At 30.6% G+C, this 26,589-nt stretch overlaps 1 long non-coding RNA gene across 1 annotated transcript in view; it reads left to right on the top strand.

Annotated features, from left to right (window-relative positions):
- LOC148311500 (uncharacterized) overlaps positions 1-17,970 on the top strand; it is a 169,402-nt gene extending 151,432 nt beyond the window's left edge. The window contains exons 2-4 of the long non-coding RNA XR_015837236.1: positions 16,902-16,978; positions 17,705-17,744; positions 17,815-17,970. This is a non-coding gene — a long non-coding RNA (uncharacterized LOC148311500). The remainder of the gene's footprint in view (positions 1-16,901; positions 16,979-17,704; positions 17,745-17,814) is intronic.
- Positions 17,971-26,589: the final 8,619 nt, after the last annotated feature.

Below are 26,589 nucleotides of genomic sequence, written 5' to 3'. Positions count from 1 at the left end.
TCTATTCAACAAATTTAAGGAGACTTTCAGAGAGCTCGTATTTTTATAAGCACCTAAACTTCTACAGCTAACATAATTACCTACGCCGAATCATATTACAAAAACTTAATCTTATAATATGATTTTTAAACCTTAAATTTCCATAAGTTTTTCTACGTCTCGTTAAAAATGTTATCTACAAAATTTTGAGTGTGTCCAAATACTTGTTCACAAATCTGGATAATCTCCAAATAATCCAGATTTGTGAACAAGTATTTGTACACGCCCAAAATGTTGTAAAATAATTATCTGGTCTAATTAAAAGCAAAATAATAAAATGAAACGGACATTTTCTGCTTTTTCCCATGTATGTGATTATAATCCAGGATTCGGATCTATAAGAGTTTCTGCTGAATAAAAAAGATTATTCATCTCACTAATAGATGTATCTAGTGAAAATTTTGGTGATATAAGTACAATATTTCGAAATTGGATCATATAAATATGTATATAGAGCTTCCAAGAATTTAAGTAGTGTGGTTGTCAATCATGGGTAGAATTGGTAAATGGTACACGTGTGTAAGTAATGTGAGGTTTTAAACCAGCCTAGACAGTCGTAAGCCCCGTAAATGCCCAGACCTCCATATTCTTCATCATCTTTGTTGAGCTGTCAAAAAATAATGGGAAAATTTGTACCATTTAGAAATAATATTAAATTCGTAGTCAGTTTAATATTTACTAAATATAATAAATCATTATGGAACTAGACATTAAAAATAAGAAGATATTTTTTTACCATTCGTTTCATTTTCTAATATTGAAATTAAAATGTAAAAACTATGCAACTAATTTTTTTAACCTTCCATTACGACAACTAATAACAAAAGTATATTGAAAAACCTAGTCAATAAATGGTGGCAGATAGAAACGAAATATATCGTATTCTTGTGAATAGAGTGATTCTTGATTACATTACTCTTGACAGACAAGTAACTAAAAATGATTTATTAGAAAGTTTTTGATATATCCCCCATATGAGAAATGCCTGTGAGAATTGAAAATATTAACTGCTCATAACAGGTAAGAAAATGTTTTCATTTTATTTTTTTTACTCAAATCTATCATGACATGTGTTTCAATGCATTCTACATCATTATCACGTAATGTAAAGATGCTGAATGCATTAAAACACGTTTTGCAGTAGACTTTAAATTGCAGCGGTATTTACCAAGTAAAATTACAGTTTAAATTGATACCACAAAGTGACTACCGAGTCAATTGAAAATAATAATAAAAATTGCTACATAAAAGAAAATATTGCAACAAAGCGATCAAAATAATTTTAAAAATATAGAAATAGGCCTTAAAATTCGACTGTTGTGATTTCGATTTATCAGGATTACGCTATTTTATTTCTATTTCATTATAAAATAACGATATTATAATACGTATTTTTTAATTAAAAAAAAAAACTACGAACCGTTTAAAAAAATCCCCTTATGTATTGCAGTGAATTTCAAAAGTCTTTGTGTTCATAAAATCAATAAATTAGCGTAAAATTGCAAATCGCCTTTCTCTTTGAAGAGAAAGGAATGAAGGATATTATTTCTCAATTATTTTTCCGATGAAAATGCACTTCACAATATGTTACACACCATTTGCATAATATAATAATAAACTGTTGCATGAAATAGTTCGCGAACCGCACGAAAAAAATACACTTAAATCTGACTTAAAGGTTAATAATAATTTAGCTGGTCTAGGTTAGCGTAATGCGTTTTTAATTATATGAAGCAGGAGTCGAGAAAACATGTTCCCTTGTTTAATGCATTTTTGCGTGTGCATTATGCATTCTTGTCGAATAAACTTGCATAGAATAAATTATTCTTTAAATTCTACCTGCACTCGTTGCAGAAAACTTCAGAATTTAAACATACAGTTATTGTAAATTTTGCTAGTTTTTAATAAGTACCTAAATATGTGTATAGTTGAATATATATATTTATATATATATATATATATATATATATATATATATATATATATATATATATATATATATATATATATATATATATATATATATATATATATATATGTATATATATTTATAAATATATATATATATATATATATATATATATATATATATATATATATATATATATATATATATATATATATATATATATATACACATGTATGTTTCAAGCGTTCCTCAAGTATGTGAATTTAATCCAGGATTCGGACCTCACATACAAAAGAAATAACTAACTAACTAACCATCACGCCGCTTCCCCGCAGGGATAAAGGCAGAGAGAATCCAATGACACACCACTCTGTCTCGGAAAAAATCGTCTCTTCTACATTCATGCATCTCCTCATACACACCCGACCGTGCAAATGAAAGAATCTCTGCTTAATAAAAGCTTTCCTCATCCCACCATAGATGGCTATGGTGAAGTGTTACGAGTTTGATCAATACATCTAGAAGTTTCAAGAATTTAGGTAGTGTGGTTTTCAATCATGGTTAGAATTGGTTACACTTAAATGTTAAACCAATCACTTAAACCAGCGTGTGACGGTTGTAAGCCCTGTAAATGCCCATACTTCCATATTCTTTCTTCTTCATCTTTATTGAGATGTGAAAAAAAAGTTCATTTAGATGCAATGATGTTGTTTGATAAGAGCATATTTATTTTTGAAATGACCATTATAAAATATGGTAGAAACTACATACTAAGGTATGGTAAACTTTCTTGTTTACAGCATCCCTGTGATGAAACGTGTTTTTCTAACTCGATTTATGTCGCTGCATGGGATATGCACTGTAGTTTCAGGTACCCTGTATATGCAATTCGCATTTCTGCTCTCGTTTCACAGCTGTTGCGGTGCTTAACACCGGTTCTGCCTTTTCATTTCTTTTCAGAACCCATTTCTCCTTTCGCCCGCTGTTCATAAAACATCAAAAATATGCTGGCGGGCGCACAAGGCTGGAAGAACAGTACTACCGCCACTCCCATAGCACCCTGTATAGTTAGTACACCTACTTCTGCATACCGAAATATCAAGTAGACACGTACTGAGAATATCGCCAAACCCTCTAACTCAATATACGGTACGCAGTCAAAGGCTAGGATGAAAATATTTTATATAATGCAATCACGGAAAAGTGCGGTTGACCAAAAAATTTTGTATAAAGGATATATCCTGGGTACACTGGTAAAAAACGTTAACTCTAAAATTTCTGTTCGAATAAAATACCCGATTGAAATAAAATGCCTGAATAAAATACCCGCTATTAAACTCAAAGTTATAAATATAATAGAAAAAAATACTATCATATTCATGTGCTTTTTTAGTTATTTTAAAATTATAATTATGCTTTAAAATTAGCTCATAAAGAAAGACAACTTATTTAATTTGGGCGTTAAAGCAATCATGAACAAAAAGCATTCATTATTAAATACACTTTAATTCGCACATAAATTAACAATCTAGCTGGAGGTCCCGCGTTTGATTCCCAGGGGAGTCAAAATAAATAAAAGTGTTTTATATATATTTATTTATTTAATATTAATTTTGACTGATCGCATTGTCTTCGTATGTACAACGATCAAATGAAAATGATTACAATTTAATGCAGTGCCCTATGCATTTTTGGGTGTGAATAGCAGCTAAAGTAGTACTGTATTCAATGTGCAATGTTTGAGTAACATCACAGTTTTTTCCAATATTTAAACTTCAGTCATTCGTTCATAGATGGCGGTAATTATATGAAAATACACGGTGCACACTTCGTAGTCTAATCGTTATAAAATTACTGCTGTGGATGCTTTGAATCAAAAGCTAATCGTATATTTATCTAATAATTGTTCCCACTAAAATACAAGAAATATATTTTTTTTAATTAATGTCATTTCTACGTTTAAAATGCTTGTTTATTACATATGATTTTTTATGCATTAGATAATACGTAGTTTTAAAATTTTTATTTTGGGTAGTGAAGTGATATTTTAAAAATACAATTTTTTTTATAATTTATCCAGAGTTTTCAAATAGAATGTTTGGCATTTACAACATTTTGAGTGTGTCCAAATACTTGTTTACAAATCTGGATTATCTCCACTTTGGAGTATTTTTTTAGAGTTTAACATCTCAAGATTGTGTCACGAGATATATTGATATTATTTGGAGTTCCAAAAAATTGAGTTGTGTGGTTGTCAATCATGGGTAGAATGGTGAATGTTGCACGTGTGTAATGTTGCAATATTTTCCATTCATACATCTAAGGGTCTCAGCTACATAAAATAAATACTCAAATCAACCATAGATAATGCCGCGAATTCACACAGGACCACGTATAAATCATATCATTTACATATTTATGAGTTCCAGAAATTCGAGTAGTGTGGTTATCAACATGGGCAGAATGGTGAATGTAACACGTATAAAGTGATCACTTAACCAGCATATGACAGGTCATAAGCCCTGTAAATACCCAGGCTTCCATATTCTTCTTCATCTATGTTACGATGTCAAAATGATTTTTTTTTTCAGTTTAATACATGTTTATGAATACGATGTTAAAAACATCAAATAAAATAAAATTGATATCAATCTGTAAATGTGCTTTTCATTTTTATACACTTAAAGGACAAATCTAATATGTAGTAAAAGCGTTCACACAGCAAATATTGCAATTCTATTAGAAATTCAATAGACCACGTCGAGAAAACAGGTACAATTTCACATATGAATACATACATAGTACTCCTGTAAAACGGCACTGGTGAAACCATATAAAATTCTTCCCATATCGCGTGCTCTTCCGAAACAGGAATCGTTCGCCATAGTAAATACAATGAATACATCTGGAATTTTCTTCTCAATTCCTGGAAATGGTTGCTTTCCATATATTTCCCTGAGGGATTGTTCTTTAGGCCGTTACTCGCGTATTCTGATGCGAGTTGCGCTTTTTTATTATCATATCTCATAAATACTTACAATATAAATATTTATTCATCTATCTGAAAACGTTTCGTCCTTATTGAACTCGCTCAATGAAGCGATATCCTATAAGTTAATTATTTTATATCGACAATTTATTAAATAATAATAAAACCCCTATCGCGCACCCAATGGTGCATAAGGCACTGCGTCATATAAACGCAGTGTTATCTTGATCGTTTACACATGAAGGAAAGGTGATCAGCCCTTCGCTTCAGGTACCAGTCCAGGGTAATATTGAATAAATATTACAGTGAAAAAATCACTTGTATTTATTTTACCCCCCTTGGGAATCGAACCCGGGACCTCCAGAACGGTAGCCGAGCGTGCTGATCATTATACTATGGAGGCGGACAATTTATTAAAGGAGTGAGCGATATGTAAAATAATTCGGAATGAATCACTCCTATGTTATATTGAATAGCCATATCAGACATGCATTAAAATCTACGAAATACGAAATAGCAGGTGAAAGAAATCTACCAGCATTGCAAATACACAAATCAATAAAATATCAATGAACTCTGGATGTTCAATAATGGGCAAAACAGAACAGTGAACGTTATAGTATACAGTATAAAGTTTACATTTTGGTATAAAGTTCAATAATACACTGAATTTTTTTGTAGACACTTTCGGCATCCGCTTACAGCTGGAATTCCACGCAGGGATGCCCAGTACTTAATCGCGCAGTTATCTTTAATTGTTAGTTAAATCGATACATGTGTTAAAGCAAACCACCAGTCATCGGTTAAACGGATGATTCGAAATGAGTTTAAGATGTGCCCGCATCTCGTATGCGCTCAAACAGCTGTTTTGCTAGAGCTTCAATGTCCTTCCTCTTTTTTGTCCAGCGTTTCGAACATCTGATCAGGTAACAAACCCGCACGCACGCCATAATAACCCTTAACCACAACGTTCGCATACACCAAAATTGATTGCTCTTTTATGGGGGATTTTTTATTTATTAACCTCTGAGGTTCCATATTATATATATGTGCTAGTGTAGTGGTAAGTCCCCAATACACCCATATAATTTGGGATATAGAAAAAAATGCATGTTCTTTTATTTTTTGTTTGTTTTTGTTTAAATAATAGCTAAGTAGAATACTCGGGCAAAAGTATTCGGTTTCATATAAATAAATAAATAAATTTGTATATTACTAAAGACAAAAAATCTGTGGAAAAAATGTATTTAAAAAAAAATCCTTATTTAAACTGTGCAAAAATAACGAAAAAGAAATGCATAATTGAATTATTTTCAAAAATAATTTTATATTTTGGAATAAAAAGGATTGAGTACCTACATATAATATATATACGTACAGTATGATAGAATATCATCCCAGTAAATATTGACGATTTAATATATCTTTAAATATAAAGTTTCAGTTTTAATATAATCTGAAATATGTCATTTTACCTAGTAAAAAAAACTACTCCGTAGTGTAGAGGTCAGCGCTTTGGCTACTGAGCTGGAGATCCCAGGTTTGTTTCCCCGTACAGTCAAAATAAATATGACTGATTTTGGACTCTAATATTTATTGAATATTATCCTGGGCTAAAGTACTTGTGATTAAATATTAGTCAAATTAATATTAGTGATTTTACAGTCTAATATCTATTTTATATTACCCTGGACTGGCCCCTGAAGCAAGTAATAATCGGGATAACACTACGTCAGTACGATGCAGTGCCCTACGCAACATTGGGTGCCGATAAGGTTTAGAAGAAGAACTATAGTACTAGAAGCGTGGCGCTGATCGCCTTCCCTTCATGTATTTGACGACCAAGATAACACTGCTGACATACAATGCAGTGATAAATGCACCATCGGTTACGGATAAGGGTTGGAAGAAGAGGAAAAAGTAAAAAAACTTACTTGCATAAGTTACTTGCATTTATTTTCAAATCATGAAAATAAATAATTTATATACCAGGTGAATGAATAATGGAAACCATACCTCCGATAGTATTCAACATTTTTTAATATAATTACGAGCACTTAAGTGTTGGATTGGTAAGCTATACTTATATTCGGAAGAAAACGAATGCCTATTAAATATTTTATTAGTAACTTACAACTTGCCGTTAATACTAATTAATTGACGATCGATATGTGTAGAGACGTACGATATAAATGCGTAAATTGTTAGAAATTGACAAAAATAAAGTTTAGCTTATACAGTTGAACTCGGTTATAACGAGGATGACGGGACCGACTGAATTTGCTCGTTATAACCATTACTCGTTATATCTAAGTATAGGTATATATATGTACATTCAAATTATATTATATTATAGGAATGGATAACAAATTAATAAAACAAGTTTCACATTTATATGGATGTGTAAATTCGGTTTAATCGTATGGCGTGTTTAAATGCTTAGACATCTCAACGTGGATGAAGAAGAATATAGAGTATGGTCATTTACGGGGCTTACAACCGTCATAGGCTGGTATAGGTGAGCACTTTACGCACGTAAAACATTCACCAATTCTACCCATGATTGACAACCACACTACTCAAATTCTTGGAAGTTCTACATATGTGAACCAATTTTGAAATATTGTTCTTGAATCTCTAGAACTTCACTAGAGACATTTATTAGTGAGGTGAAAGAAGCTTTTAAATGCTCAGGCTTTCATATTCTTCTTCATCTATGTTGAGATGCTAAAAAATAATACAAATTAATAACTCCTATAATTCGAGATATTCCAGATTTGTGAATAAGTATTTGGACACACTCAAAATGTTGTTAAAATATTTTGAAATTTATTTTCAAAGAAGTAAAAATGTAATAAAATACTTAATCTAGGTATGTTTAACTCCATTAATTCTATTATTTATTACGTATTATCATCACTACCTACCCAGTATTCCCTATTTCTAAACATAAAAACGTTCATTCATAAGCTCCCGTCAGTGTTACTGAATGGGCCCTCACTAGGGTTCGGTGTTGGTTAACTGCTACAATAATACTACGGGTAGGTACTATACGTACATAAACAGCTGTACTGCCAACGAATTGTAAAGCAGTCGTTGCTCTGCCAATCGCAAATCAGCCGACTAACTACGAACTAACTCATTATGAAATATTGCCAAATGCATCATCTACTGCGTATGTTGTATTATGAGAAAGTAGGCACTCGAACTTACGTATGAATGGATCAACCGACATTGTTTAGTCCTGAATTCAAATAATTTCCTTCTTCAATGGTTGGCATATCCAGAGGCGGATCTACCGAAAAAGCTAATCTTAAAAGCTCCCAAACGCAAACAGTTCTCTTTTATTACCGGTATATTCAATGTCACGATCTTTAATTTAAGTTTTACTTAATAATAAATCTTTTGCGAGGCGTGTTTCGATGCATTCAGCATTATTTTTAAAAACCGTATGTGATTTATAATGGATTTTAAGAAATAGTGGTATTAACTATGTAAAACTTAAATTAAAAAAGATAGATTTTATCCTAAAATGACTGCCGAATCAATTAATAAATGTAATGATTTTGTTGCTATTATAATAAATAATGCGTTTTATATTTTTTTGGTTACTTAATGATCTTTGGAAATATGGTTTGATTTTTTTTATTTATTTAAAGAACTATTTATTAACTTTAGATTAATAATTCATTATTGCTTGTGCTAAATTGATCATTAAAAAAATAATTACGTTAAATTTCATATTGGTTGCCCTTAATACAAAAACTCTTAAGTATTAATTTAAATCGCTTGTAATGGTCCAAAAAATATATTTTTAATGTGCTTCCTTTTTAATGAAAATATAATTTAAAAAACTTTATGAATTATTTGGCTATCCGACCTATGCAATACAGAAATACGATCATTAAAAATGTCTTTTTTGGAAGAACATAATTTTATTATTTTCTTTATTGATTTGGAATTAACGTTGTGAAATAACATTTAAATATGTACAAAATTTAAAACAAATTTATATTACCACTTTTGATTTTCTAGTTTCTAGAAATATGTATATAAGATCTCATCAACGAATGAAAAAAACATACCATTTGTATTTCTAATAATTATAGAAAAAATCAGGTAAAATCTCTCTAAAATAATAAATTTTACTTCAATTAGTTGACTTATACCACTGAACATTTTTGCGGAGAGAAATTTTTAGGTGATATTTAATTTTTTTTATCATCCCAAAACATTCAAATTCCTTCATAATCCTAGATCCGCCACTGGGTCTATCTATTGCCCTACATTTTTTGAAAGGACTTCTTTTGAGCGCGTCAGGATGGTGAATAAAGAGTGGACATTTAGTCCGTTGAATATTTTATTAAATAGCGCCAGCTGGCCCCGTATTGCCGATGTCCTTGCCAGTATTATCTTATATTTATTTAGCTCATTAAGAGCGGTGTAGATATAACACGTACATTGTACTATCGAGTTTATTATACCAAATTGGGTTGCAAAGGATGGTATTCATTACCTCTCGGTCTGTGGCCGGCAGCTGTCAGTTTTTATAGGAAATGTGTAGAGACACTTCTGGAAACCGCAATTTAAAATCCACAATAAATTGCTTAAAAAACATGGCTGCTATACACCAACTCGTCGAAACGAACATATTTTTGACAGCTAACAAATTCACATATAAAAAACGCTGCTCAAAATGACCTTACAGGGTAAATTGTTATTTAATATATAAAGTAATCAATTTTAATGTTTTTTTTTCTGAATTTATTTAGACATTACATAAGTTACAGACTGCATAATTTTTTTTTTTTTAATATCTCTCACTTACCTACCTGTATCTTGTATTTACACTCATATATAGGTGCATGGGACATCGCATCGGGTTGAAGCGTTGTTTATTGAAATGTTAATTATATGAAAGCAAAGTAATCTGTCCAAATTCATATAGATATATACAGAATAACATAATTAATGCGATATAAATCGTGTAATTGAAGGATTTTAAGAATGCACAATAAAATCAATATAAAAAGGTTACTTTTATATTTTTACGGCATTCAACTAAGCCTTGATTAGCTTAAAAACATCATTTGATGTTCATAATCAAAACAATATCGGAGTCAAGCTTTGTAGGTGTGTAAAATAAATAAAAAACAAAAACAAAAACAAAATGAAAACAACGACAACAACAAAAAACACTCGGTGCACAGTTAGGTGTACTCTGTCGTATAGAATGAGTAGGTTACGGTGAGTGCAGTGAGTTAAGCGAGCATCAACTAGTAGATACAAATTATACAATATATTAAGATAATTTATTTTGGTTACCCAAATATATAGTTACCAGAATATGAGCGTCAATATTTAAATAATTGACCACCTAAAAACAATAATTTAACTACCGAAAATAATGAATGATTACCGAAATAAAAGTTTTAATTAATATCCCTTTTCAGCAAATTTTTAATTGTTTGATAATTTGTTGTGACTATCCAATATAATAAATGTTACGATATGTACATAATTTTTAAAACATTGATATTTCAAGGTAGTTGTTTGGCTTTAACAGAAATTCCCTACTGCCTGTTATTTTGTTCACAAAATATTTTTAACCTGCTGGGAATTAAATTTGGGATATCAAACTTCTTTCATTAATTGGTTCGGCAATCACTTTGTGGTAAAATCTATCCATTTTTAATTTATGCTTTACTCAGTAAATACCACTATTTCTTAAAATCTACTATGACACGTGTTTTGATGCATTCCCCATCGGAGCACCTGTGTTTGAAAATGATGCGGAATGCATCGAAAAACGTGTCACAGTATATTTTAAGAAATAATGGTATTTACTAAGTAAAACATTAATTAAAAATGGATAGATTTCACCACAAAGTGACTGCCGAATCAGTCATAAATACATAAATTAAATCAGTAATAACACATAAATTAAATATCATCAGTAATAAAACATAAATTAAAATCAAACTGCTTCCCTAATATTAAAAAAAAAAAAAAAAAAAACCTGTTATATACGACAGCCCGTTAGTTCATAAATCTCACAAACTACGACGTATTGTGAGTTACTTTCATCGGTTCAAATTATTAAATATTGATAGCTTTTTGTTCAATGATATAACACCTTATGACGTTCCTCATTTGTTGATGAATTACTCTGTTTTCAGCAAAGAAAGACAGTAGCTCGAATGGCAATGCTTAAGTCTAAATGAGGACCTCAATGACTTTTCTCTTATATGTGAGTCATAGAGACATCCCCAGAGAGTTGGTAGCATTTGTGATTAAGGCCGTAGGAGATATTAAATAATTAGAAAACAAAATGCTTGAAACGTTAGACGTTCATAGAAGGTCTGGCATCGTGTTGTTAAGAGAGTGACTGTCTGTCTTCTGCTGTTGAGTTTTTTGTCATGTTCTCATCTAAGTTCAGATTTTGTGAAGTTCACATGAATATGCTACATCTGACCATCCTTACATCCTACCGCCTCTCCCTCTCTGGTCTCAATCCTGCAGATTGGTCGGTAGCAACAAATGACATCTCTTTCGCCATTCTCGCCTATTTTCGGAACTCCTCTTCAGCTCCTCATACGTCGAGCAGCCCATGTCTTCGTATAAGTCGCTCAGTTTCTAAATTTACTTAAATACAATAAAAAATATATTATTGTATTATCTTAGCATTATTTATTGATTCAGCATTAACTTTGTGGAATGATATTTTAATAATTTTTTAAAAAAATTAAACACTTGTATAATACCACTGAAGTTTTATTTCATTACATACGACTAGTTTTTTTTTAAACTAAAGATGTTTTCGAAATTAGTCGTGTGTAATGAAATAAAACTCATTAAGTTGTATTATACAAGTGTTTTTATTTTTTTTAAATAAGTCTTAGTATGTAGGAGAAAATATCCCCTACGCACTTAGAGTGTCAGTACAGCAAATATCCCTCTTAATTCGTAGGGGTTTTGACGCTTATTTATAAGTGTCATCTGAAGACTATGAATACCGTGGGCATCTGCGGAGATTTTCACAACAAATCACCTCCTTCCACAGTCGGGTTATCAATCAGCAAGTTCGACGCCATTACGTTTCGAAAACCAAAGCAAAATGGCTTGTTTTGACTTAAGGAATCCTCGTAAACCGTCGCAAGATGGATGAAGTTTACATTCCGAGCTTGCTTATAAACAGGGTTGTCGATATATCAAAACGGTATGAAGATTGATTCGTGGTATTTCGTCGAAATACGAAAAATCGAATTTCGCACTTGGTGATATCATTATACATATATTTTGATCGAGTGTAGATAAAAGGGTATGATAATTTTATTATTATCAATCTCCCACCATATTACGTTTATTATAAATACTTGTTTATTTTTTTGTAAATGTAGTTTTTGTTATTATATGTGAGGCAAATGACGTATGCAAAAAACCATGATATTTTTATTACTAACTAACTAACTAACTAACTAACCATCACGCCGCTTCCCCGCAGGGGTAGGCAGAGAGAATAGAACGCCACACCACTCTGTCTTTGCAAACATTCTTCGCCTCTTCCACGTTCATGCATCTCCTCATACATACTCGCCGATTGTTACGACTCCTAACCTGACCACTTTCAAGTATTTGGCATACCTGATCGTGCCATGTTTTTCATTTTTTTATTACTATGACTATAAATATTGTTTGGAGATATAAAAAAAACATCATGTATTTTGATAGCATTGTTAACATTGTGGTATAATAATATAACACTCTCCTTATAATTCATCGGTATTACATAAAGTGAACGATGAATTATGAAGAGTGTGCGATTAAAAAAAATATTCATAAATGTTTTTTTTGTTGATTAATTTTAAAAAATCTTTGTGGCAAATTTTAAAGACTTTATAGAATAAACCTCAAACATTGTTTTTAACCACTTTTATTATTGGTATTTTTTCCCACCAGTTTCGATAAGCATCTTGTTATCTTCAGGGATGGATTTGTACACATCCTTGCCTTATAATGTCAAAGTGCTTGTCGAAACTGGCTGGAAGAAGTATTTTCAACAATATTTGAGTTTTTTTCATTTGGTCAAAAAAGTAATTTGATATTTTTTGTATCACTTTCGGATATTTAAAAAATCAAAATTAAACACTTTTTTCAGTTTATTAATGTAAACACGACTAGTTTTGAGTACTACAGATATTCTCATCGACAGTTGAAAATAAAAACTTTGAACTGTCTTAATTGTGAAAAAATGTTGCAACCCTAATTTTCGAAGCAAAGATCGACTGTAATTACAAACTATAAAAATAAATAATTCTCTTTTAAGTTCAGAGATAACCATTTCTGAATGTTTAGATAATTATTCTTGTTCCCTAGAACTGTGTAAAAGCACTCAAATAGTTTGTAGACCTCAATGCGATGTGTCGCTAAGTTATTAGAGTCGTGGGTAATTATTTTATTGGGACGGAGAAATTAAAATGTTAAATGTCCTCGAATATATTTGAGCTTTGATCGAAACATAATAATTATATTCAAACGGCTGAAAACCGAAACGATGTAGGAAATATATCAATTTTATTGACCCGCGTTTTGAATGGCTTACAAACAACTTGGTTAATAATATTTACAGCTTATTCGCCACTAGGAAAATCAACGACGTAATAAATTCATTAAATGGATTCACTACCACATGCCGATGAAATTTGAATTTAAGATCGTGTTTTTACATCTCATGAAATACTGAAATACTGTTGAAATATGTAAGGGCATAAGGATTATCAAAATGGTAATTTATCCTCTCCTTTTGATATAATTTGTCAGCCTTAGTAGTTTATTTGAAATCGCATTTGGCTAATGTGTCAGAGGTCTCTGGTTCGATTCGTATATGTGAATTTTTGCTCTAATATTTATACAATAACACTCTGAGCTGGTAATTAAAGAGCAGGACTGATCGCGTTGCCTTTATATATTTAATGATCAAGATAATACTTGTACAGTACGGTCTTCGAAAATGATGCAGAATGTATCGAAACACGTGTCAGTAGATTTTAAGAAAAAGTGGTATCTACTTAGTAAAACTGTAATTAATAATTAATAGATTTTACCACAAAGTGACTGCTGAATCAATTAATGGAATTTAAAAAATATTATTAATTTTGTAATCGGTAATCCAATAAAAGACAATCTTCACATTAACAATCACAAGGCAATATAATGATTTTTATAAACTTATTTAAACAATATACGTATATTAAGTATACTACATTTTTATAACATTTTGAGTGTGTCCAAATACTTGTTCACAAAATCTGGATTGTCTCAAATTACAGGAGCTATTTTCATATTATTTTTTGACATCTCATCAAAGATGAAGAAGAATATGGAAGTCTGGGCATTAACGGAGATTTGAGTAGTGTGGTTGTCAATATTGGGTAGAATTAGTCAATGTTACACGTGTGTAAAGCGATCACTTAAACCAGCCTGTGACGGTCGTCAGCCCCGTAAATGCCCAGACTTCCATATTTTTCTTCATCTTTGATAAGATGTCAAAAAATAATATTCTACATTTTATTTTATTTCGTTTGTTATTGTTCGAACCCGTGTTATTTTGTAAATCATGCATCTCTACATTGTAAATGGTTTCGTAGCTTGCAGTATCGTATTAATTTCTGGCGATAGCAAGTTTAAGTGACCAATGTCCCTCGAGCCGCATTGTCCGGACGGCGGAGCGGCAGAACGGGGTAAGTTGTATGCATATTAACAGCGGGGGCAAGTTTGTATGCATTTTAAGGCAGAATTAATACAACATGCATTGTAATTAACGTGAGCGTGTAAAACGGTTGAACCCTTCTAGAATTTTCCCATGGAATTATTTACATATTGTGAATAGGGGTGAATTTGACCATTGGCTATTGTATTATTCCACATTTAAACACAATAGTGTATTGATATCATATACAATGGATGCGTTGACATTTTTTGAGGAATATATAATATTTTTTCTATAGGATCGGGTAACAGGTAGGATTATTATTGAATAAATAAAAAAAATACCAGTAATGGATTTCATATTTACCTCCAGGAACTTGTAAGTTCTCAGTATCTACGGATGTCCAATTTACATAAGCTTTTACGAGTGCGGGTATGCATCCCGTCCTAGCTATTGCTGGTATTCATTTTCCTCGCCTAAAGTTAATATTATTTTTTTTAAGAGAAATATTTGTATTTTTCATTATTTACAAATATACTTTAATTTCACACTGTTTATGTGAGCCTAAGCGGCTCATTATTAAAATAGGTATCAAATTGTGGTAGAGTGGGTTCGAACCCAGAAACCCTGACTTAAGAGTCCGCGACACTAACCACGGGACCACAACCCGACATATTATACCTTCCTACATTTCCATTTCCATGTAACAATGAATTTTTCTTAAGCTTTTTAACTTATTTTTTTTTTTGCTGAATTTTGATAAGATCGAATAAAACTTTTAGAAAAATTATGTACGTATATAGTTTAATAAAGTGGAAGTCTGCATTGAACTCATACTGTTTATTTTAAGTAAATTTAATATTTTATTAAAAGTACTATTAAATATATCTAAAATATAATTTGAACAAAAAATATCATGTAAAAAAATCGTATGTATTCAATGTATAAAAGCGACAAAAGAAATACTCGCAATAATTTTATTTCGTAATAAAATTCTTTTACTAGGGGATGTTTCTGCGATTGTGATTCCACCCCGTTCCACGTATCGCGAAACCTTTAATTAACCTGGTTTGATGAATATTATTGAGTTAAGGGTAGGAAGAAGGGGAATAATCAAGATGAGGATGAGGGTGAAATATTACATATATTGAGTGGGTGGCGTACGTAAAATTATTATATGGCATTATGTATGTACGAATGTCAGAATCCTATTATGTAGGAACAAATAGCTTTTAAAGAAAGAGAAATCCATGATATTTCAATCTCAGAGACGAAATCAGTTTGTGGTTTTTGTATTGAAGTGTATTTAGTGAAAAACAAAACAAAAATTTATTTACGGTATATGCGGGGATTGTTTTAAGAAATTACTGTAAATATACACATTTTGCCATGATTAGCAAATAAATAAATATTAAAAAAAAATATTATAAAATTAATTAAAATATTTATTTATTAATAATTATATTATTAGTTTTATAGCTAAATATTATCGTTTTTTTCAAACAATAATCTAATATTTGTTTCATGTTACCCTAGACTAGTACCTGAAGCGTAGGACCCTTGTCTCTTATTTACTGTCACAATTAATATTGATGGTTAAAATATCTAATCAATAAAGTTTCAGTTAAAAAAAATACCTATGGAGAAAGAAATTAGGCCTATAAATGAGTATAATGGTTAGAGCATTTGGCTACAATACTGGAGATTCCAAGTTACATTCCCATAGGGTTCAAAATAAATATGAGTGATTTTTGACTGAAAGATTTATTTAATATTATCCTGGACTGGTCCCTGAAGCTCAGGGCTTATCACCCGTGCTTTCATGTATTTAGCGATTAAAAAAACTATGTTCTAAGCACCATTGGTTGCGAAAAAAAATTAAAAGAATAATGTGCGAAGTATAGAGATTATGTTAAAAATGTGAATACAATTTTAATTTTTTAATTTTACATCAATGTATTTTCAAGATCGATACATAAAGATTACCATTCATGCCTTTTGGCCTTCACGTGTGTATTGTTGAAGGATTTGGTTTCAAAATACCGATAGACATTTTTGCTTCTTAGTATATTTAGGTGGGTGGTGTTGTCACTTAAAGCATATATACTCGTAAAACCTTCTAACATTTGAGTAACGTCGTTGTCAATAATGGTGAATCTTTCCTTACTATCCATCATTTTATCTATTTGTTCCATATTCCCAAATGAAAAAAAACTATTTCATTCATGTTGTTATGTAAATAAAAGCATTTACAGGGTGCGGTGAAATGAATGGATAACCTTTTACATACGGATAGGAGACATCATGACGATTCAGAAAACAAATAATAAAAGTAAATAACCTTTTATTTTGTAATTATTAGACATTTTTTAACTTTTAAGAAAAATACTCCTTTCGATATTTTTTGGGTAGTAATAATGGGAATCAATAATTTTTAAGTTTGATGATGTCATTTTTCGTAAATTTGATCTATTATAGTGGAAAAAGTGAAGAGTAACCTGAATGACCAACTTAGAAATATATACCAATTTTTTAGATATTCTTTAATTTAAATACGACTCACAGTATTTCCATAAATAAAGCAAACTACACATTCTAGATTTTTTTAAAATTTAGGTTTATTAAGTAAATACACCATTTCTGAAAATGTATTGTTACACGCATTTCGATGCATTCCGCACCATTTTCAAACACCGCATGACAATCACTAAAAGCTATCTCCTGAAAATAATAATATATATTTTTTTATATATATCATAACAGCTCCTACCCGTTCTTCATCCTTCGACGTCCCATAACGACACAACTATAAAATTTTAACATAGCGTTTCATATGGTATTTGATAATGATGCAGAATCCGTCTAAATACGAGTCATAATCGATTTTAAGAAATAGTGGTATTTACCGAGTAAAACTTAGATGAAAAATGCGTATTGAAAACATTTAATCATTTATACATTGAAATATTTATTTGCTGAATCTTTATACACATTTAAAATACATGTACTGTATACATTCATTTCAAAATTCAAAAACATAATTAGCTTTTTTTTGCAGAGAGCCACCTTGTTTATCTTGTCGGTGGATAATTTGGTAGGTAAGTATATTACCATAAAGTGACTGCCGAATCAATTAGTGAAATTTCAACTTCTTGTTTTTCTTTTCAGATGCTGATAAATATCTGATACAAATTAGAAGTATTATTTCACACATTGTTTGACAAAGGTTATACACATTACATCAGACCAGATGATGGAGGCTGCAATGTGATCCAAAGGGTCGTGGCGAGAAATCCGGCAATACATGACATGAACCATCGGCAATATTGTTATTTTTTTACCCTTTATTTATTTTAATATAACGGTCAGAATGTGCGAGCTCGTCCAGGTGTTACAGTGACACATTTTCTGTTGGCGTCACAGGTCTCAGTGGGTCTGACGGAATAATACACTAAACCAGGGATCGGCAACCTCTTGGACCAAAGAGTCAAATTTTAATTTACAATAATTTAATTTAATTTATTGAATGTTTAATGGAAACCTCAAGTATTTTTTTAGATGACAAATTCTTTTTTGCGCGTATTTATGCTTCTATCATAAATGTTTATTTCAGTGCAAAAAAGGTTTTGAAAATGTCTTATTCTTTTATAATATACAGCTTTAAGTTTTGTATTGACATTTCTTGGTGAAACTGCATTTTATAAAATAAAATAACAACTTTGTATTTTTTTCCACATTCATTTTATTTGAACAGCAACCGAGTTTCCTCGTAAACGATATCAGTCTGACACCAGTCTGATGATGTCGGTTACGACGAAACCCGGTTGCTGGTCAAATAAAATTATTATAAGTACTTGTTATTTTTGCGGAAAAAGTTACATAAGTACTTGTTATTTTATTCTATAGAGAGTTTTATTTAATATCTCTGTTAGGTACTCTTTAAGGTACCTTCCGACTGTATTTTATTATGCATTTTCAAATTTATTAAGTAAAGAAGGCAGAATAAAACTAAAGTACGTATTTAAAAGTTCTTATTTCCTTTATGCACAGAATAAATAAAAAAGAGCATAAAAATTTCTGTACAAAATGTCATTTTGAATTTGACAAAGAAAGAGCCACACAAAATGCTTTAAGAGCCACATGTGGCTCGCGAGCCACACGATGCCGACCCCTGCATTATATTTAACTATAAAGACATGTACACAAACACTCTGATATCGGCGTTCAGCCGGATTATAATATTATATTCATTACAATATTATCTGCCTCAGTGGAACTGAACGAAAAAGGGTAATAATACTCTACATATGCTGTGGATAATCCAGGTGTCAGATAAAACTCCGCATTTTAAGGTAAACTAAGAGCAGCTGATACGACGGAAAGGTCAGTAATATTACAATTACGTTTAGAAATTATTCCGTTTTGCATATGTGCCCACATGTGTTCATTTGTAAAACATTTTTATTAATTTTTTTGTAATTATTAAGGCAAAATACGTGGATCTGAAGGTCATGTTTATGAAAATCTAGACATTAAATGAATTAAAACCACTTTATTTTTACTCTGTGGTAAGTTTTGCTCATTTTTACCTTTGCTTTAAAAGCTTCAAGTTATGTTTGTTTTTATTGATCGCTTGATAATTAGATACTCGCACTAGATGTAAAATTATTATGTTAAAACCGTTTAGTTAGAAATCTACTTAAAAAAATAATAACCTCCAACTCCTCGATTCAAGAGGCTTATCTTTAGGTAAAAGAGAAATACGTACATTTATTTTTTTAAATGCGTAATAATAATATAATTAAACCCTTATCCGCACCCCTATGGTGCATAGGGCACTGTGTTATATAAACGCAGTGTTATCTTGATCGTTTACACATGAAGGAAAGGTGATCAGCCCTGCAATTCAGGTACCAGTCTATGGTAATATTAAATAAATATTACAGTGAAAAAATCACTTTTATTTATTTTACCCCCCTTGGGAATTGAACCCGGGACCTCCAGAACGGTAGCCGAGCGTGCTGACCATTACACTATGGAGGTGGACAAATGCATAATAGGATCGTTTTACAAATGGGGATAACCTTTATGTTTTTAAATAAGTATTAACCGTAAGTACTTTTACAGATATAATGATTATTAAACAAATAATTTGTTTTCGTTTAAAGGTATTATTTTTATAATTTTAATATAAAAAGCATTGATAACTTTGTGGTATGGTAATAAAACACTGTGGTATATTTTTTTTAAATAAAAAAACATAAACAATTAACGCCATGTGTTCAATTCAATTCAATTGATGCAATGTTATGTTGATCGTTGATTATAAGACGGTTAGGTATTATTCGTATGTTTCAGGTACCAATCCTATGTTTCAAGGTATTAATCCTTTGTTTCAGGTACCAGGACAATATAAAATAAATATTGTAAAGAGAAAATGAAGAAACGGTTTTTATTTATTATGACCTGATATTGTAGTCAAATGCGTATTACCATACTATGCAGTCGGATAAATTTGAATAACCAGATTTAAATGATCTGGTTAGGTACACTGATCGAGAAACCGGATCCCAATTTTTAGTAAATATCGATCAACGAAATTGTTGAAATTTGTAAGCAAAAAAAATTTTTTTTATATATTTTTGTCATTATGAAATGGACTTTTATTTGAAAAATGTCTTTAATTTTCCGGTCATTGTCGTCGATAGAATTTGATAAAAAAAATCACCCTCGTGAATGCTTTTGCTTAAAAAGTTTTTTTTGGCTGATAATACTGATCCGGGCGAATAAATTAATGAACGAATGCCAGAATAACCGAAAAGATCCATCGTTCAACTGATCCGGTTTCAATGACCGGATTACTTCGGCGATACAGATCCAGTGATGCGGATCTTCTGAATGAACGGATCCCACCCTACCTCTACCGTCAACCCTAGCCTCCCACTCTCCTTCCAATCCTCCCCCCCGACCAACGTTGTGAGTCATTCATTAATTTTTTTGCAGTATTTACCGTAAGAGAAAATTCTTCGGAAAATATTGAAAAAACAATTGAGACGTTAGTCGAGCAATTGGATATATCCATATTTAAAATGATTAAGAAATAAAAAAAGTCTACAATCATCATAAACTAAATATATATTTTTTAAATAAATACAACATTAATTGAAAAAACTTTGCTGAACTCCCTTATTTATTGTAAGAGAATTAATATCACGTGTGTTAATATATACAATTTTCATAAACCAGAAAGTCATTAGGTACATAACGAGCCGTAGTTTAAAAGAACTATTCATAAATGGATAACGGAGGTGCGTTGGTTTGAAATAGAACGCATCATTTAGTCGTGTCTTATTTGATTTCATGTCACAAGCAATTTATTTTTCATATAATTTTAAAATTATAATTATTGTACAATGTGCCCTCGGATCAAAGAACTCAGTGAGGGAGCAAAATTGTTAATTGTAGTTTGCATTTAATTGTACGATGAAAAATAAATAAATCAATAAATAAAGGTGTCGGGTCGTTATCCCGTGGTTAGTATCGCGGACTCTTCAGTCAGAGTTTCTCGGTTCGAACCCACTCTACCACGATCTGATACCTATTACCAATAATTTACCACTTAGGCTCACATAAATAGTACGCAATTGACGTATTATTGTGATTTATTAATTTTTTTATTTATTTCTTTAATTAGCTTATATAACATTAATATAAACTATTACTTACACTTAATTTACATCATCTATATATATATTTACATCTCTTTACAGTAAACAAAATATTTATTTTTAAATTCTTATAGAATCTTTTCATTCTTCATACATTCAGTCATCTCATCATACATTTTCAAACCCTTTTATACATTAAACAATTTTGTGACTCGGTGTTTTTCAACTGTGGCAGTGTTATTTTATCCTTATTTCTAGTAGTTCATGAAATTTTTTGTTTAATCCTATTTTATCCTTAAAATATTTGGGTTATTTATTGTTTAAAAATGTTTCTATAAAGATCAGTATATTTAATTTTAGTCTCTTTTTATAGATAACCAGTTGAGTTCTTCTCTCATTTTTCTATATTTTTCTATTTATTTTTCCTGAGCACCATTCTCATCTGTTTATTTTGTATAATTTCCATTTTATTTAAATTTCCTTCATTTGCCAAAAATAATATTGTTCAGCAGAATACCAAAAACACAAATATTTATATTTTATTTTAAAAAATATAAATAAAATATCTATTATAAGGTGGATGTGTTTCCTTAACAGAAGCATGTGGGGTATTTTCAATAATGTTGCATGATCAAATAATATAATTAAAGTAGGTGAGTACTCGGGTTTAACATTGAGTGTGTCAAGGTACTGGCAAGCTCACGGAATATGAAACATTAGCCAAGGTCATCCCGTCATTGGTATTCAAAGTGAGGCGAATAATACGTAGGCACTCATTTCTGGTATTCACTGAATGCGGCAACAAAAGGGCGCACGTACAAACACAAGCTTATAATGAACATTCCCGATATAAAGTCTATCTTGTATGTGGGTAATATAAAATTCCAAGTGCAATTAGTACGCATATAAAATAATTGGTTTAGACCTCTGACGAAGACGAATGCTGCTGACTGTACGTAATTCTCTAACTAAAAACGCGTAATTGTTTTATTTTTCTTTAAATGATTCGTCAGTCTGTTTAAAAAAAAAATGCAGCTGCTTCTTTATAAAAATGACAACCCCTAGCAAAAAGAAGTTACTTAATTCAATTTCTTAGGTATTTGAGTTCTTATTATTTTTGGCTAAACTGCCAGTGCTCAATGGAGTCCTGGTTCCAATTGTAATGCATGGAAGTGAATCACGGAGTTGGCAAAAGAAGGATGAAAGTAGATTGAATGCATTCGAAATATTAGATGTAATCGAAATAATAGATCCGATATTTTAGATGAATGTGATTATAACGATGTATGGTTGATGTTCGAATGGTGATATAAGGAAATATTGCAAGGCTGAGATAAGTATTATCGATAAAATACTGAATAACACATACTGAACTCTGTGAAAATAGTACAGAAAACAATAGTTATTTTGAAAAAAATATATATCCAACAAAAAATATATCCAACAAAATTATTATTATTTGCAAAATTTCTAGTCCCAAACGTAGAAACCATTTTTTAAAAATCCGCAATTTTTAAATTTTTAAAGTGTGACAAATATTATCATTATAAATATTAAAAAGTTTATCTTCGAGATTCTTAAATGATTATTCAACTCTATAATATAAAACTAAACAATTTCAACAAAACTTCAAATATTTGGGAATTAAATATTTCAATTTCACTCCGTAAAGAAATTAAAAAATAGAAGATATAAAAATTCTTAAAATACTTCTTATTCTTGAAAAAAATATAAAAAAATACCATTATACCATTAATTATATAAAACATTAAGCCTTGAATGTAAGTCCTTCTCCAAGCACAAGAGCTCAGTCTCTTTTTTGGAGAGATAAATTTGCCATATGTAAAAATGTTAAGAAATTGTATTATTTTGTACTCAATAATGTAACTTTATTAAATAAATACAATTTAAAAAAATACAATAAAAAAAAGAAAAGAAATGAGTGTTGAGAGGGTTTGGGTATGTGAATCAAATGAGTGAAGGGAGTTGATCAGCTGATATTCAGGTATCAGTCTTGTGTAGTATTGAGTACATTATAAGAGTAAAAAATCACTCATATTTATTTTGAGCGCCTTGGAAAATGGACTCGTGACATCCACCATACTGGCCAAACGTGCTAGCCACTACACTACGAATTCGGAAAGATATTAAACTAGTATATAAAATATTAAAAGAAAAGATGACGTCAAAAATTTTTGCATAAGACATGATTGTACTTAGTTACCTTTCAGAAGAAATCAGTTGTGTGCAGATAATACGAAAAAACTAATACTGAAAGACAAAAAAATATTGACAAAAAAGTTGCACAACGTTATTTATTGTATACTTCATATAGTGCATAATTGAATCGCAGTTACAGTCACTTTAAAATGCACTGTAATAAAGTATTGAATAAAAAATAGTAAATTAGCTTTAATAGCTTCCGCACAAAAGTGCCCGCATTGTGAACAAAATTGCAAATTTTAGTCGAGTTTTACATTTATTGTGGCTGAATATTTACATAGCATTCACGCAATCACTTTATATTGTACATTTATCAATTATCGGTAGTGTACGAGTATCCACGCTTATATATGTACATTGGTAATTGTCTTGCCAATTAGTGATATTATTTAAAACTATGTCATTAGGGTCTTTTTCAAACCCTGAATGAATTACTAACCATCACCCCACTTTCTCGCAGGGGTAGGAAGAGAGAACAGAAAGCCATACAAATCGGTCTTTGGAAACAATCGCCTCTTTTACTCGCCTTTTATTAAAAAATTTCTTATCTTACCATTTTCAATTATTTGAAATACTTGATCATGACAAGCTTTCTTCAGTTTTCTTCTGCTTCCATTACCAACCATATTCGCCTCATATATTAATTTTACTGTTGTATCTTTGCTCATTCGATTCTTATGCCCAAACCTTCTCAATACACCTTTCTTAATTGTATTTCTAATGGTTATCTCGGCCTTGCATTATTTCCTGAAGTCATTATTCTAACATCTATCATACATCGTTTTGTCGCACATTTAAATTATGTATTCGTAAATCGTGATGATATACTCAAAATTGTTTGACTTTTTGACAAAGTTTCATTATGAATTTTCAGAATTTCAGTAATTATATCATCAGGATTTACTAAATCCGATGGTTGATAAATGCATAGTGTTTCGCCATACGTTAAGACAAACAGGATTGCGTAATTAATTCACCAACCATAGTATACACAAATTGCATATTACGTAATCAAATTATGAATTTTATTTGACGTCCTTCATCGAGGAATTCTTCTCCCTTAAGACTGCAGTCATCGTAGATAGCAAAGGAAGTATTTAGAACCTCCACTTACGTGTAATAAAATAAGGAATTCTAGCTTCGGTCCTCTTATGCTCTGTCGTAAACCACAAGAAACTAATCAAAATTCTTAATTTTACGATGAAAATAAAACTTAAAATTATGTCTTATTGTGACGACGGCCTTGTTATTTAAAATATAAAGCTTTGTTTAATAATAAAAACATACATATCCAACTAACTAACTTACTAATCATCACACTGCTTCTTCGCATGGGTAAGCAAAGGAAATGAAACGCCATAGCACTCTTCTTTTTTAACATTATTCTCTTCTTCCGCATGAATGCATCTCCGTACACATATCTTCCGATTATTCTTACTCCTAACCTGTCATCCACTATTAAGTATATGCTATTTACACTGTCATATTTTTTAAAATTACTCGCGTTAATAAATTTCAAATAAAAATTTATTTACATAAATCCTAACGATTAAAACTTAATTACAAACGTAACACAGATGATTTAAATAAGTGTAATATAAAATTAACGATTGATGAATTAAGAATGTTTCCTACAAATACATTAAAAGGGATATTTTTAAAAAGATTTCAAAGAATGAAAAAAAATCATAAAAGTGGTGACAATTTATCACTCAACATAAATATATGTATTATTTTATTTTATTTCTTTTTTAACCACATCTACATTTTATTAGTCAAACATATAACACAAGACGCCTAAATCAATTAAAAGCGATACGAATTTTTCTACGATTCACAAAATCCTGTTTTCATTCCAAAAAAAGGATAGCCTATGAAATAGCATTTTCCTTTTTTTAGCAGCAAGCATAGTGGTTTTGTATTAAATATAAAATATAACAATTTATATTTTTGTTGTTTTATATCAATATAAAATATGATATTTTAAATATATGTGTAACAAGGGTTTTTTATACATACGAGTATATTAATGTTTATAATACGTATATAGTAGTCGTACAGGAGAAAGTGACCAACTACCAAAATGTAAAATGTTCAGGAGGGCCATTTAAGTAACCTTTGCTTAGCAAGAAAATAAACACCAATTCAGTCAGTCATTTTTAACAACTCAATATATTATACTTCCAAGTTTAAAATCATTTGGGATTTTATTCAGGACAAAATTAAGCTAGTAAAATATCAAACAGTCATAATTAAATTTTTGTAAAAAATGCACTTGGTCACTTTCTCCTGCATGACTACAATATCTATGTTCTACAAATAAACAACTGCATGATATTATGAATATTTATTGCAATACTTTTAATAATTACTAACATATAAAATTTAATAACGAATAATATACACATGTTATGTATATATGTACAGCTGCTTCAAAAAAAAAGCAACATAAAGTTAAAAGGCACATGACCCCTTCTCCATCCCGCCGATTGTGGTGTGTCAATTGCGCATGGCTAACGCGCATTATCCTCGCATCTCCAACAACAATGGCAGGCCACTGCGCTACCGGTTGCCGCTACCTACTAGCTGCGACTACAGGCTAGCTAGGGGTAGGTTAATTCCCCTAATCCCACCGTGTCGTGTGCGTTGGGTATTGTGCTAGTTTCGGTATACCCGGTAGGGTCCACGCATTGGGAGAGATTAAGAAATCAATACAAACAGCGTGTAACGTTTTATACAATATTATATGTAGGTATAAAATTATATAAAATATTTCCCAGCAAAAAAAAAAAGATCTTGAAAGTCAGATAAGCTAAAATTGTATTTTTAAGAAAAATCTCCTTAAACTTTACTTAAGGGGATACAACGCAAACACATAATACAACCACCAGACGACCACCGGAGAGGTCATACGTCTCTTTAAACCCGATTTTTTCAATGAATGTACCTATATTGGATTTTTTGTTGTGTTTTAGAATACACATATACATACTTATATGGAAAAATATTTTTGTAAATTATTTTGAACTCCTTCCCATTCAATAACTATTTT

Source organism: Brachycentrus maculatus, unplaced genomic scaffold (assembly GCF_059751285.1).
Source record: "Brachycentrus maculatus isolate JH-2025_06_01 unplaced genomic scaffold, ASM5975128v1 h1tg000062l, whole genome shotgun sequence".
In the NCBI taxonomy this organism is placed as follows: Eukaryota; Metazoa; Arthropoda; class Insecta; order Trichoptera; family Brachycentridae; genus Brachycentrus; species Brachycentrus maculatus.
Note: the sequence above shows the minus strand (reverse complement) of the source record. Positions and strands in the feature narration are given on the sequence as shown.